Below are 6,161 nucleotides of genomic sequence, written 5' to 3'. Positions count from 1 at the left end.
ACTCCTGTTGGTACTGAGAACATATCTGGTGGATTTAGTGACTTTGCAGCACGCTTAACACACTTTATATTCTTGTATGTAATTTAACATTAAAATGATATTTTATGATCGCCACACACTGCCACAGTATTATCATCCTTTACCAGCTGTTTGTCACTGTCAAACTAGAGGCCATTGAGTATAAAAATACTTATGTTGGTGAATACAGTACCCACAATATATGAGTTTTAAAGTAGAATGTAAACTCCCTGCAGGTTGCAGAACTCCAAAATGTACATGAAAATAGAGTGTGACCATTTAAGTGGAATACAAGTGAAAATGTTCAGTTTTCAGACCCACAGCTGGGTTGAAATAATCAGTGTGTTGTTTGTTCTATAACTTTAGTCTGTATACTGATGCAACCCTCCAGAAACCCTTCTAGACTCACCAGAAGCAGAAAGTCAACTTAACTGAACCATACTGAAACATACTGGAAAATTAAACATGAATACTTAATAAACTGCTGCAGGGAATAGATGGTCTAAAGTAGATTAAGCAGGTCTACCTTGCAGCAGATTGTGGGCTGAATCAGTTTTGTCATGTGGAGCACACTGGTTAATGATGGGTTGCAGTGCATCAAGCAGAGAACCCCATCAGGCTGTGCTCTGGTGAATGAAAGGTGAGCAGGAGCGAGGCTCTGAGAGGAGAGAGCCCATAAATCATCTGGAAGAGTTTAGTGTAAAGTAGCAAGAGAGGTGGGGGCCCAGGGAGCACTTGTCTTCAGCCTACTGCTTGGCCAGAGGGATTTGTTTTCTTAAACCAATCCAAACAGTCAGGAGAGGAGAGACTGGGCCTGCTCCTCGCAGTCCCACCGTGGGACTGTCCTTTCCTTTCCCCTCTCTTTCTGTCAAACATACACACATGTTCCCTCACATATTCTCTCTGCAGGCTGGTGTATTCTCACTAATATAAACACTCGTTGGCTATTGTTTATGCTATCACTTCAGCTAACTGTCTTCTTTTCTCATACTATCAAACTGTGAATGTAGGACAGGCATGTTGTATGTTTCCTTGGTTACAAGGCCTGAAGCAGAATTAACCAATTAAAAGGTTATGTTATGGTTTAGGTTACACAGGGTTAGGGTTGAGGTCAGGGCAAAACTTGTGGTTAGGCTCTGCCTGTCCCACCAAAGACTAACAGCATGAAAAGAAGTTCTCTTTGAGAGTTCCCTGCAAGAATGTACTCTGTGAAGTACTTAAGCATGTACTGGGTTCCCAGCTGTTGCTGAAACTGTTTTGGATTGCGTTGGACAAGCTGTAAAATGACTTTTGTAATCACATCAACCCTCTATTAACAATGCAAGAGAAGTTACAGATTATAAAAACAAGTGGCCCAGATCCAGGACCACCATAAAATCAATCACTAACCTACACCACTATCTCCCAAAGATTCGATTCAATAGCTGAGCAGTTCATAATTCATTTATTCATCACCCATTGGTTTCTTAAGAGCCTTGTGGAAATCAGTGCCTGACTCCACCTAACTCCCAGGTAATCAAAAAATGGGCAAAGAGGTGGAGCATGAGCCAAGGTGAGGCAGGCCAAATGAAGCCTGGTTGCTGAAACTGAGCAGCTAGCTGTCATTCCTAGTGGCCAGACCCTTAATAATGCAACTTTAAGCTTTAATATAAATTAAACAATCAAATTATATAAAGATTCACGCTCTATACAGTTGTTATGGATAGGAAAATTAGCTAAAAAGACAAAAAAAAATGTATTTTTGTACCAGGCTATAATTATGCTAATTTCTGCTGTAAAGTTGGGCATTTTAATATGGGGGTCTATTGGGACTGACTTGCTTTTGGAGCAAGCTTCAAGTGGCCATTTAAGGAACTGCAGTTTTGGCACTTCCACACTGGCTTGATTTTTCTGATTTTTCAGGTTGCCGCTTGATCACCACCTAGTATGGCAATAGCTTTGCCCTCAACCATAAGGCATTGCAGAGGGTGGTGAAAACTACTCAACATATCAGCAGGGAAAAGCTGTCTTCCATGGAGTACCTCTACACCCAGTGGTGCAGGAAAAATGTCAACAGGGTCTGCAAAGACCCCAATCACTCCAACCACAAACTGTTCTGCCTGCTGGAGGTACCACAGCATCTTGTTCAAGCACAGGGACAGTTCATCCTGCAGAATGTTGACCTCAAGAACATTAAGCTTATTACTACATCTCTTTACTCACACACTAGCGTTCATGGCTTGGCATCTGGACTACTTCAACAGCTCTACCTGTTACACCTGGGGCGGAGAACCTCCTGCCTCCGATTGTTTGTTCATGTCTGCGAGGCAATTAATTAATACAAAAAAGCAACTCAGAAATCATTTTAAAAAATACAAATGAAATTAAAAAAAAGGCTGCAAATCCATTTTTTCTGTAATAAAAAACTAAAATAGTAGACTAATGCATCTTGTTGGGTGATCCTTTGGGGCTGCTGTATCTGAGGGATGATCTGGGTGAACACATCACACACATAGCTTTCACATTATTAACAACATGCATCATGGCAATTGTCAAGAAAAGGAAAGTAGATGCAGGGTGTCCACTTTCCAAGTGAAATGGACAAACAATTATTTTTTTGATGGAGTAAAAGGCAAGTCAGTGTGTTTAGTTTGTAGAGACATGAGAAGTGATGGAACAAGCCAACCTTCAGCATCATTACAGCTGCTAAACTGGATGAGTTGCAAAAGGATTGCTGGTCCCTGTGATCTACATGTCAAAGTATCCTGAGTATCCAGTAAGATTAAGCCCCCAACTGCAGAAGTGCATGGAAATGTGGTGTATGGATGTGTGTATGAATTGTTGAATTCTGCAGTCCATTAAAAATTTACTGAGCTAATAGCTAAAAAGTTGAATCCTCATTCAGAAAGAGAATTTGTGAAGGGGTGCCTTGTTGCCAGTGCAGAGCTGCTGGCACTGGACAAAGTAAAATTGTTCCAAAATGTTGGTTTGTCTTGAAGAACCATCACAGAACAAATTGCTGATATGGCAGAATATTAAAAACACTGAAGGACATTGCTCTGACCTGCAATGAAACAACAGCTATAACAAGTACTGCCCAACTAGCCATTTTTGCACATGGGATTACCACAGAGTTTGAGTTGCTGTCTTTGTAAGCCATGCATGGCACTACCAAAATTGAGGATTTGGCTATTAACAAATTTGAGGCCTTGCCACAGATGTAGTAGTTAGTTGTCTCAATCCAAGATTTAGTTGTATGCCACTGTATCTTACATCAGGAGAGTCTGTGTGCACATTCCCAGAAGCTCAACAATGACAGCTGTCATAAATTTCATCAAAAGTAGAGGGCTAAACAGCCACCAGTTCAAGGGGCAACTGAACGAGCTTGACTCGGTGTACAGAGATCTGGTTTGCCATTCTGAGATGCCATGGCTGAGTCTATGCTTTCATGTTTTTTACCAACTGAAGGGAGAAGTAAACAGTTCATGGAGATAAAGGGAAACCTGGGCGTGGAACTCAGTGATAGTAAGTGGCTGTGTGATTTCGCCTGACTGAGCTGAACATTAAGGTCAAGACGCTTTAAGGTCCAAACCAGCCTCTCCGCTCTATGCTTTCAAATGTGAAATTACATAAAACAAAATTAAAGCTGCGGCAAGTGCAACTGTATAAGGGTAACATTATGCAGGAACAAAATCCTGCTCAAACATCCATCAAAACTCCTTCAGGCATTTAGCAAGAGGCTTCAGGATTTGCTGTACCATTTAATGTGGAACCACCTGAAGTACCTAACAACCTACAACACCAAATCATTGAGTAGCAAAACAACAACAGGCTCGAAGCTAGGATGGATGTTTAAGGATGTTATCAAAATTGAAATGGCGCGTGATAGAAATGAGGTTCCTCACCCGTTACACACTTCTTTCTATACAGTCGTACTGCAGTCTCTGTATACTATACACAGTCTTACAGAGAACCAACTCGTGAGGGAGCATAGCATCAGTGACAGTATACAATATCAAATATCCAGTGTATATGTGTCTGTAAACCCAACAGAGATGGCAGATCCGGATATGGCCATATGAATAGTTTCGGTGACATTAAGTTGTAACTGTTTTTTAAGGTGTGGGCAAACATTGCCCTGCTGAATGAAAACGCTTACGGGTCATGTTTAAGTAAATGAGAAAAAACTTATTCTCTTGTTTCCCATTTCCAAATTGTTCCCATTTAAACATACTGATTCAAATTAAGGCATTGTATTTATAAGGGTAAATTAAGGATTAATTTAGGGGTATTTTAAGGATTGATAGGGATTGCTTCATAGTATTTTGTTTTCAATAACACTGTCTAGCACTGTTACCATCCTTCTGCATAGCAGCATTAGTAAATGAGCAGTGTTGTGGTGTCTCTGTTCAAGCCACTGTGATGGAGCTCTGTTTTGGAGCCTCCACAGTCTCTCAGACAGAGCAAAAACACTGGACAGAGAGACATCATGTCCTTAGTGTTCAGTCCCTCAGAGGTCAACCCTGTCAGCTCTCGCAGCACCTGAGGGACTGGATCAATCTGACTGATTGGACTGGGACCCTTAGAAGTGACCCGTTGTTATTATCACCCAAATTGTGTCGACATCTGTGATGCCCCTCCCACCCCCCTGCTCTTGAAGCAAGCTGTCTGCAGTCCATCAGTGACTCAGGAGTTGTCAGAGTCTGCTCAGGCCCCCATACATCATTGAGGCTGTGTGAAAAATGAGTTCCTTTTCTTCCTCTGAATGTTCCACAACTCTGTGGACTGTGACTGTTAACATCCTCTTCTGTTCACATCGACATCCACAGTTGGTTTTAATACAAAGCTAAGAACAAGATAATAGTAGGACCAATACAGCAGTGTTTGTGCAGCAAATAAGACGACAAAACAGTGTGCTGGAAGTGGCTTAAAAAACGAGAAAGGACACCATTTAAGCTCTTTCAGTCAGGTTCAGATCAATTTTCTCAGTTCATAACACGGCTAAACATGTGGGACTGAAAAGTTGTCGTCAGTCAGCTGGTGAGAGTGGTTTTGACATTGCAAAACTGTGATGCTGTGGCTCCCCCTACTGTATTAACAGGGAATGGTTAGTACTGCAGCAAAAAGGAGACATTTGTCACTTAATTTTTATGGAAACTCTGAAGGAACTTCCAGACAAAATTGAACACTGAACTGAACTGAACTCTCAAAGCAGAATAGAAATTAGATAACTGTCACTCCCATCCACACCTACCTGTATGGTGTCCTGTGGACAGTGGGTGCTTATCAGTTACTCCTTCGCCTAAATTGGAAAGATCACATGGTCTCATGGTGCAATATACAGACCTTTGGACATGGAGCAAGTTTGGAGCAGGCTTTAAAACACTTTTATTGGACATAAGATGGACATTAGGAGATAATTAACAAATTCCTATTTGCCTCTCTTTACTGTGTATACTGAATATCAGGCTGCCCTCTGGAGGTGAAAAATTGGTCAACCATAGGCATACTCAGATGAGCCAGGTACTTAGACTTGAACCTTTGCTTATTTTATTCTGTGTTTGAGCTTATTGTTCCTTATGTGTAGTTGGACAGCAGACAAAACAGGTATTACTGGGATACGTCACTGGATTATGGTGGCTTTTGACTGTCGCTATTTTTAAATAAGTTCACATTTTCGATTTAGCTGAAGTGAAAAAGTTAGTTGTATGATGCAAAATGCAGCAAACTGCAATGGGTTTGGATGTAGTAAATAAATTATGACATACATGAACCATGTGACTTATCTGTTGCTTTAGCTTCCATTGAAGAGGTGAAAAATTGTAATTAATATATAAAAAACTCAAATCATGTCATATTTCCAACACATGTTCCATGACATTATTTTTTTGAGGTTTGACTGACACTCCTTTAATTATGTCAATCAATCAATCAATCAATCAATCAATCATGTCAATCAAACTGTTTTTCTACAGTGGTTTATTTGCACTCAACTGGAGAATTAGTCCCAAAATCTTTTTATCTCCATGAGCTATCTGCCAACAGTCACATAACATAGATGATGGAAACGCACTTTAATTTGTATTTACATTAAAGTTGGATCGAAATTTGACTAAATCTTGCCTTTTTAGTTGGATGACGGGGTGGAATTATTATCTGCAACT

The sequence above is a fragment of the Chaetodon auriga genome, chromosome 14 (assembly GCF_051107435.1).
Source record: "Chaetodon auriga isolate fChaAug3 chromosome 14, fChaAug3.hap1, whole genome shotgun sequence".
Lineage (NCBI taxonomy): Eukaryota > Metazoa > Chordata > Actinopteri > Chaetodontiformes > Chaetodontidae > Chaetodon > Chaetodon auriga.
This window is presented reverse-complemented; position numbering follows the sequence as displayed.